This window comes from Delphinus delphis, chromosome 14 (assembly GCF_949987515.2).
Source record: "Delphinus delphis chromosome 14, mDelDel1.2, whole genome shotgun sequence".
Classification (NCBI taxonomy): domain Eukaryota; kingdom Metazoa; phylum Chordata; class Mammalia; order Artiodactyla; family Delphinidae; genus Delphinus; species Delphinus delphis.
Genome location: NC_082696.1, coordinates 52,333,736 through 52,343,561, shown reverse-complemented (window position 1 = coordinate 52,343,561; position 9,826 = coordinate 52,333,736).

The following is a 9,826-nucleotide window of genomic DNA, read 5'->3' as shown; positions in this document are numbered from 1 at the left end:
TTTTGCTCTAAACTGAAAATCAAATTGCTACTTGTTCCCTTCTATCTGTCTGTCTCTCACTTAAAACTAATTCTGAATTGTGCTAGTGGGAGGGGAGTGTGTCTTCAGTTCTTCAGTGGTATTCAGTTTTCTTTCAAGATATTCTTCCAAGAATATGTTAAGTATTTAAAAGACTATTAAGTGAATAATAAGCATAGCTCTTCAACTTCTGTGCTTTGCAAACCAGTATATGAAAGACTTGGACATTTCAGCCTAAGAAGATAAGTGTCAGATTAATATATAAGCTTTAAGAAGATAAGGACCACGTGCATTTTAACTTCTTCAGGTAGAGCTAAGAATAGCTACACGAAGCTTAATCAATTATTTTATGCTAATTGTAATGAATCATACCTGTAGTTTCTAAGGAGAAAGGAGAGAGAAGCTTAGTTTAATGCTTTTCAAACTTTTCTATGCCAAGAAAAGGTATACATTTCTTTTGTCTTTATGGGACGAGTGTTTATGTGTTCCTTTATAAGCAAAAACACACTACTTACTGATCTTTTCACAGAGGAGACATATATTTTGAATTCGTAGTGAAGATAGGGTTCTGACATCTCCATACACACCATTTTACTTAAGATACTACCATAAATATTGGCACGTGGTTTATACGCTTGGAACAAGATATACTGAAATGATCCCTACTTCTTTTGGATTTGTGACCTGGGCTTCATGAGCTAACCAGCACTTCTCAGTCCTGGATTATCTGAGCCAAGGAAGGAAACCATTCACATCCAGGATGGCTCTGCCAAGGCTTCCCAACAATGAATGGGTTAGGACTTGGTTCACCGCACCCAAACTGCTCACCCTCCCCTGGGCATGGGTACCTTTGCAGAAGGGGTTGTCGTGAAGGATGATCTTCCCACTCAGCACTTCTTGGTTCAAAACATGCCATGGAGTACTGTTCAACAGTTATAAATCACCGCCAGTTAAACTTTCCTAGTACTCTGGCGGGTAGGAGACTGGGCGGACAGCCTTAAATATATATCAAGTAATACCCTACTCTGCAGTTTGCTGAAACAAACTGTTTTTCAAAAGAATTTTTTTTCATTTAGGTATATTTTTGTGAACAAAATGCTATTGTTACATTGGGAGGGTACATACACACATGTCCTGCATTATTATATATATGGGATGTTTTATGAATCTGGTTAGCAACCTGGTTCACAATTATGAGTAGTTGTCCATACATCTTTTATATTTTATTTACTTGTTAGAACATTTTAAGTGCAAAATGTTTGTCATTTGGATGTCTGAAATCTTACAAAAGAAAAGAAAAGAGAAGAAATATGTGTCCCTTTGAAAATCCTACAGATTAGATTATCAGCACAGCTAATACTTCAGGGACCTTGTGTCTCCCTAACTTGCCAATACCTATTTGTTGAGTGTTGCAAGAGTTTGCTAATTAAACAATTCAGGAGGTGTTTTGAGTGGAGTTTGTGGACATTTCACCAATTAAACAATTTATTGCTGCAGTTGAAAAAAGTTAGCTGGTGTTTATTAACTAACTTTCTTGCCATGTTTATGGAGAATCATTAGTGCAACTTCTGGTCCCCTGACTCGATTTTAAAGGGTTCTTAGTCATTATTGACACTTTAGTTGCCAAGGTGCCTGTTATCATTCCAAGCACAGCCAACACTTTGCTGAATTTGCAAATTTAAGTTAGGTAATAAGACTCTTTTGACTGAGAGGCCAAATAAAATTAAATCTGTATATATGAGAAGAGGATTGGGTGAGGGTCATTCTTAAGAACAAACATCAAATTTTTCACTCAGGGAAAAAACTCGTTGTTTCCGATATAAAGGTAGAAATTGTATTTAAGATGAAAAGAAGACCCTTTCAAGCTAGGAATATCCATATCGTAATTCTTAACAGATGAAGCTACCAAGCAGTTTTGTTTCATTAGTTAAGTGCAAACTTCCATCACCAACTCTGTTGTCACAGCCCAGCAGGATTTAGGACGTTGGCTTCCTACTCCAATGTCCAGTGAGGGCTCAGCAGTCACGTGGAGAAAGCACAGGGCATTTGGACTGGCCCACAGACCCCTAAGGGTTTAAGGGTGGTTTCTCGTCTCTACCTTCCTGCCGCCACTCCTACACAGGTGACTGAACTCTAACTAATTGGCCATTCCTAAAATGCAATTAGTAGGAATATTAATCCAGGCTTGACAAGAGTGGAAAAACTGTCTCATTCAGCAGATACCATATCTAATCTGCTCCAAGGTGTATAAACTTGCTTGGGCTTGAATCCCTTAGACCTAATAGCCCGTTTTATCAGCCGTACATGAACCGCTCAGAAGCAACAAGAGAAGCTCCTGCAGAGGAAGTGGGTTTGAGTCTACTTGCCCTTTGTTGTGGTCAGTAAAGGAACTACTTGTGCTTTTTAATTAGAAGGGTGGGACCAGAGTCTTCTTAATTGCAATTTGAGCTATAATGTAAAACATTTAAAGAAGAATATTTTTTTTTAAGAAATTCATTTACATTCTCTCTTTTCTTTGAGCGACTTCTCATTTTACATGTTTTACTTAACCCCTCCACCAGAATATATTCAGCTTTCTCACCTCGGAATACATTTGCGAAGCTGCAACGCTGCTCGTGTTGCTTATTTAGTTTGTGAAGGTGCCCAAAGCGTGCAAAGCCCTGGCTGGTAAGAATGCAGAAACGCTGGGTGTGCCCTTTGTTCTTGGAATGGGGATTCAAAAGTGCCCACAAAGTATGAATTCAGCAGTGCACATTTGAAATAGTCAGAAAGGGTTCATCAAAAATTGCAGACAGCTGCTTGTGCTAAGTAGGATTTATCCTTAGAACTAGACAAGGAAATTTGTATTTCCTGTTTTAATTAGAAGGGACTTTCACAACATAAGAATAAAAGGCATGGTTTACCCCAGAGACACGCATCTGCTTTATATAAAAATAAATGCATTATAAGTGTGAGAAATTGCTTGAAGATGGCCACGATGTTGAGAATATGCTGTGTATTTACTTTATAGTCATCTGAGGTTTTCTTTTCCAGTAAGGTTAAGAACCTCAAGAATTTTTATGAGTGGTTTAGAGGAAAGCATGTTCAAGCACTCTTGTGAAAGTTATATTTGCACAGAAAGGTGAAAAGAAGCTTTTTACCTCATACACCTGCCAAATATATTCACATAAAGGCAGCTTTTTCTTGTAGACCTTGAGAGGAGGCAGTGGTTCTTAATTTTTCACCACAGTTGTTGGTTTGGGATGCATACTGAATAGAGTATAAGTCAATAGGAATGTGTGTGTGTGTGTTCTGATTTTGTAGGATGATTTACTGGTTTATTGCACAATATTGATTTTCCTTTTTAATAAATCAGCTTTACATATATCTATGCCAAATTCCCTGTGTTACAAAGAAAAACATGTCAAAGAACCATTTAAAATCATTTGGAGTGACAGGATTCCTACCAGAACCATAAATCGTCTTTTAAAATGAAACTAGATATAATAATCATTTGGTCCTTGGTTCCTGCTCTATATAAAACCCAGTTTTCGTCTCTGTGCTTCTCTTACTCTAAGAAAATATGCCTTAAACCTTAGATAATTTGTTTTCTTTTTAAGTAAACAAATATAAAGGAGATGGGAGGGGCAGAGTGTGCTGAGGCCCCAGGATGGTCACTGGATGGTCATGCCTGGGAGGGCTCTCACAGTCCTTTCCCCAACTCCATCCTTGGGAGTGATGCGGCCGTGGTCCACACACAGGGATGCCGGTGGTAGGGGCACCTGGGGTAAGCTCCTCCCACAGTCATGCATCAGCCTTGGACCAGCGTCCTTCTCTCATGTGAGCCCCTTCCCCTCTTTCTTGCTGCGTTCTACCCCAGCCCCAATTCAGAACCAGAAATCCCAGAAACTCTGAAATTCTTCGTTCAGCTCTTGCTGTTAGAAGTAGGTAGAACATGATGCAAATTAATCTATAGTCTTCCTCTCTTGCCGCGTGCTGGTTCCTCCTTGGGCAGCAGCACTTCTGGGTTGTATAGGTTTACATTCTTAAAATGCCTTGTGACTTTTCCTCGCCTTGGCCCCTCCTTACATTACATACCGTCCTGCAGCAATATCTGGCAAAAGTTCTTTCCCACTCTCGGATGCACTTCTTAGAACAGCCTCAGGGCAAGTGATGCTGGCCTCCGTTTGCTTCCGTCTCACGTGAGTAGCTAGCCCATCTCTAACTCCATCTCCATCACGTCACTGTTCCTGCTCAAGAGATCACCACGCTCAAAAATCACTTAGTGAACAAAATTTAAATTTATAGCATTCAACTTCTCCATCCACTCATTCAGTAATTCGCTTGTCCAACAAATATTTCTTGAGTACCTACAAGTACCAAGCATAGTTCTAAGTGCTAAGGACTAGAGGTAAAAAGACAAAAAACGAAAGCAAAAAATACATTCTATAACTTTAATGGGGATTACATTCTAGTGGGATAGACAGATAAATCAATAAACAAACATTAATTAATGCAATTCCAGATTTTAATGAGACAGTGATCATGATAGTAGAATTAAAACAGTGCAAAGCGCTAGAGAATGATGAGTTAGGGTGCTATTTCTAGAGAAAGGTAGATAAGAAAGGTCTCCCTGAGGAGGTGGCATCTGAGTATAGACTGCAATGAAATGAGTGAGCGATCCATATAAGGTCTGGTGAGAGAAGAGCACAGATTCAAAGGTGAGAATGATTTTGTTTGTTAGAGAAACAGCAAAAAGACAGTGTGGCTAGAGCCTGGAGAACCAGTGGGAGAGTGAAAGGAGATGAGATTTGAGAGCTAGAACGTGGAAGGTCTTGACTATCATGGTAAGTAAGTAGTTTAATTTCATTCTGAGGATGATGGAAAGCCCTTGGCAAGTTTTATCACTGGAATGACATGATCTGATTTATGCTTTACGAGCTCTCTGAATGTTGGGTAAAGAATGGATGGTGGAGGACAAGACGGGGAGAAGACCATCTAGTAGACTCTTTCAACAGTCCAGGCAAGAGATGATAGTGTCTGGGGCTAGGGTAGTGCTGCTGGAGGTGGTGAGATGTGGTTGAAGGATTTGGGATATATTTGGAAGGTAGAGCTAGTGAGACAGGCTGATGGACTGGATGTGGAGGGAGGGGATAGAGAGAAATAGGGAAGCATAAATGATTGATGATTCCTAAATTTGATCTTGGTGGATGGAGGTCCCACTCACTGAGACTGGAAGATAGGGAGAAGAGTGATTTGGGGAGGGGAAAATCTATTCTATTTCGGTTTGTTAAGAAGGAGACGTCCATAAAACATCAAAGTAAAGATGTCAAGTAGGTTGCTGGTTAGAGAAGTCTGGTGCTCAGTGGAGTGTTCCCGGCTAGAGATCTAAAATTGGGAGTTGTCAGCATGTAGATGGTTATTTAAATCCAAGCATTAGATGCTGCAGCTGAACCCTAGTTCACGCCACCTCTTAAAGGAGGAAGATGAGAATCCAACGAAGAAGACTAGAAGCAGTGGCTAGTGAAGAAAACAGGAGAGTGTAGTGCTTGGAAGTCAAATGAAGAATTTCCTCAAGAAGGAGTACACCATTGTGTCAAGTGATGCTCATAGATAAACACGATGAGAACAGAGAATTGCCCACTCATTTGGCAAGATGGAAGCCATTGGTGAACATGTGATTTCAAGTGCAATTGTGGGAGTGAAAACTTGATTGCAGTGGATTGGGGAGAAATTGGGATGAAAGAAAGTAGAGTCTGAAGACACAGATGACTCTCTTGTGTACTGGTAAGTATGACAGAAGTGGAACTATATAATTGAAAACGATATGCAAGGGAGGCCGATCATAGACTCAAAATTGGGTGATAAGGGAAGTCAGAACAGGAGATAAATATCAGAGAGTGAAAAAGTAGGGCAACTCATCATTGGGCTAAAAGATCTGATGTGATTTGAGAAATTTTTGGAGTCAGGATAGTAAAGTCAATATCCTGGGAAGACCGGAGAGGAGGAGATTGAGACAGACACTTGGAGGAAGGATGCTTCTTGGTTATTCATGATGTGATGCCATTAAGTGGACTGGGAATGGGTGGCTGGGGTAGGAATGAAGGTGAGAAAAGATCAGGTGATGTCGGAAGTAACAAGAAGTAACTAGCAAGGAAGAAGGGAACCAGGTGTGAAAGTCAGTAAGAGGGGGATAGACCAGGGGGTCTGTGGATAATGGCAGCGAGCAGAGCTGTGGCATATGCATGTCGTGTCCTTCAACAGAAGGGATTGGGGGTGGGGAGAAATGATCTAGACGCAGTCACGAGAAGCAAGAAGAATCCCAGACTCAATGCCATGACTGCCCCTCTCTCCCCACCGCCCCAATTACTTTTTTTGGTTTTCAGCCAGCGTCCTAAGATTTAGCCAGAACAGTTAACTGGTTCAACTAACCTGGACTGATTGCCTTCCAGCAATTCATATCCACCTTGTCCTTCAGAACCTGACTCAAGAGTTATCGCCCCAGCCAGATGTCTGAATTCATCTGCCTTGGGTATGATAATTGTGTCCCTCAGCTCAGTGTTATTTCAAATCTATTTTCCATTATGCAGTTAGATTCTGAGTTCCTCCACTTCATCTCAGTCATCTCTAGCAACAAGCACTGTGGTATAAAGACACACTATTTCTTGTTTGAGTTGAGGGTCTTAATAAGGAAATTGAGGCTCAGAGACATTGACTGATGGGCTTGAAGCTTTCAGCTAATTAGGGGCAGAGGTCTTTGTACATTTCAGAGGCATTGGGAGACTTTAATGATGTCTAACAGGCCAATTCAGCTCTGGCCCATCCATGATCAGTTTCTACTTTTTAGAGAATGGACTTAGAATATAGACCTGTCAAAGAAGAAGTGAAGTGGACAGGCTTTAAAGCACAGTTTCAAGATATGGTCAGGAGGCGATCGATCTATCCTGATGTACAACTAACCATCCCATATCATTTTGCTTATCGGATTGACAAAGATGATAGCTGGAAAATGCCAGTATAGGCAAGGGTGAGGGAAAAACAACTATTGGTGAAGTTGTAAATACATTCATCAGTGTTGGAAAGCAAGTGGGACATATATATTACAATTTAAAAGAAAAAAAAAAAAACTCCTGGCTCCACTGTCTACATATCTTGTTCTTACAACTCGGGCTATTCTTGATCATTTCAGATTTAGAGCTAGCTATAGAATCTTAAAAATATATTTTTGCTCCATCTATTGGGACACATCTCTGTAATGCAGTGTTTCTTTTTATTCTTAAGATCTAAGCAGTATCAAGAGTAACTTTCTATGTCTTTTTGTCCTATAGCATTCATTTTCAATCTATTTTTCTTTTCATAGGGAAGGAAAATGTATAACCCCGTCTTTCATGAGGTTACTCTGTAGCACAAAAGTTCATATCTTGAAACTGATTTTTCCACAGATTTATACTGCAGAACAGTTTGAGATGCATTTCCAGTCCTCCAGATACCACTGCCAGCACAGTTGCTGTTGGGAGTACAGAAAAGCAGAATCTCAACAGTGTATTTGTAATGTGATATGTACCAAAAACCTTGGCCAAATCCGGCCATTTCTAAGAGTGGACTAGCTTTTATATGGACTTGCTCTAACAGAAGTTATTCCTGATAGAAAAAGTTAGGAAGCGCTTTCAAGACCGTTTACACCTCCCCACCTCCAACACACGTATCTTTTCTAATTATGGGTTTTGACTAAGTTGTGGCTTGCTGTGGTTAATAGGACGGCTGCTAATGTGTTGGGCCATGTTGATTCTTCCCCAGTTGCCTATGAGGGTTTGGTGGGGGGCACTGGGTGGAAATGAATAATCACTGTTGGCTTCTGTTTTTCAAAGTCAAAGGAAATGGCAGGCCTCCTCCTTCCACCCCCCCAAAAAAACCTAATGAAGATGGATGGATTCCCTCCCACCCAAAGGGCGAAGAGGATGCCCTCCGTCCACAATAAGAATGGCAGGGTGATTCTTGGGTCCCGGCAAATGCAGCCCTTTCCTTGTGCTGTTTTCCTGACTGTGGCCGCTGCTCAGCCCCTAAAACCTCTACCTCCAGGTCAGGCTGAGGTTAATGTAAACTAACTCAACACCTCCTTTCCAGATCATTCTTCAAATGGCAAAAAAAATTACCAGGGGAAATAACATGCTTGGATTTTCCAACGCTGCCTTGTACACCGAGGATTTCACCTCTTGGTTACAGAGCAGGTAGTCTTGGCACCAACTAGAATGATCTAAAGTTGGTAGAGTTTACCTGATCTTAATCTATATTCTGTCTATAAATGTCATGCAACCCCACCTCTGAAAAATGAGCAGTCACATCTCAAAACAAGAACATTAATTGTGGCTGGCATGAGTTTTCTCCTCATTTTCGGGTATTTAAGAATCAGGTTTGATTGCCTGCTCTGTGTGATACGTTTTTTCTCTAAAGCGTTACTTATTGCATAAAGTTAATATATCAATTTAGTAATTCCTGGTTCCTTGAAAAATAATTTCTAAAAAATAGAAAAAGATGTGAAAGAGTGGCATTATGATCAATCCCAAAAATATTTTTTTGTCGACTCTGGAAATTCCATTTTAAGTGTACTACGTATTGAATCAAGTTCTTGATCAAGTCATTTGTTAGCCTGAGATTAAAAAGATGGAGTGAGGATAGTGGTTGAGAATGGTAGAAGGCAGAAATATGTCAAGAAGCTTTTGTTATGTTGGTTAATTTCCCCCTTGTGTACTAGTCTTATTTAAAATAAATGATCTTTCATCATTGTGGCAAGAGTGTGGCTTGTAGGGATTTAGCCTATACTCTGTTGACTTTCACATTTTAAAAGAGTTCAGTATAGAGGGTATGGCTTTGGATTTAAAACTGTTTGAGAGAATTCTAAGCTCACTCACTTTGTAATAATGCCCTCGTATTAAAATTTTACCCCAAATCCAGCATCTGGGAGGGACCCGAATGCAAGAGGATGTACATATCTCATAGATGAAAGGGAGAATTCACTGTCCTATCTAAAAATAGTATTGTGTCTTCCACCAGTTACTATCAGCTGGAGGTAGGATTAAACAGTAGTTGTCTAGGAGGAAAAGACAATAACTGAGTGTGACCATTTCTTCTGCAAGGCTAGCCCAGGTGGTGAAAGTTAAGTATTGTCCTTTGTCCTCCAGAGTTTGACTCCATGTCTGTTTGGCTCTTCTGCAAAATGTCCTCTGTGGGTGTTGAGCCGTAGACAGACACAATCCGACCTGTTCGCGGGGCTCCCAGGTTCTTGGTGAGGGGCTCAGCTGGCAGGGAAGCTGCCAGACTGTTAAAACACACAGGTGGTTGTTTTTGCGATGGGTCCAAGTCCAGAGACTTGAAGAGTATTTGCCAAGTGACTTGAATCTGATATTTTAAGGAACATCTGAATAATTCTTCTCCTGAGTGAAACTGGAGAAAGGAAGCAGTACTTGAGGGCTTGTCTTCTGAGAGCAGGCAAAGCAGCGTCCATTTATCCTGACCTCTATGAGCAGGAAAATTCTCTCTAGTTTTCCTGGCAGTGGAAGCTTAAGTCGGGTCCTGATGTTTCAGATGTTCCCAGAGCTGGTTCTCCTTAGTGAGAAGGAAAGAATGCACATTTAACCTGAGTTCCCCCCAATGCAGAATTAAAGCTAGCGTTGATCAGGGAACTTCCCGCTGGGGTGGGGTGAGAGGGACAGCAGAGGGAAATAGCCCGTGGTGCCTCACAGATTCCAGTGGGTTCTCACTCAGCCCGGTCTCTGAATTGCTCTTTGAACTTGGGACAGTTGGTTAATTGAGTCAGTGTTTCCTCACCTGT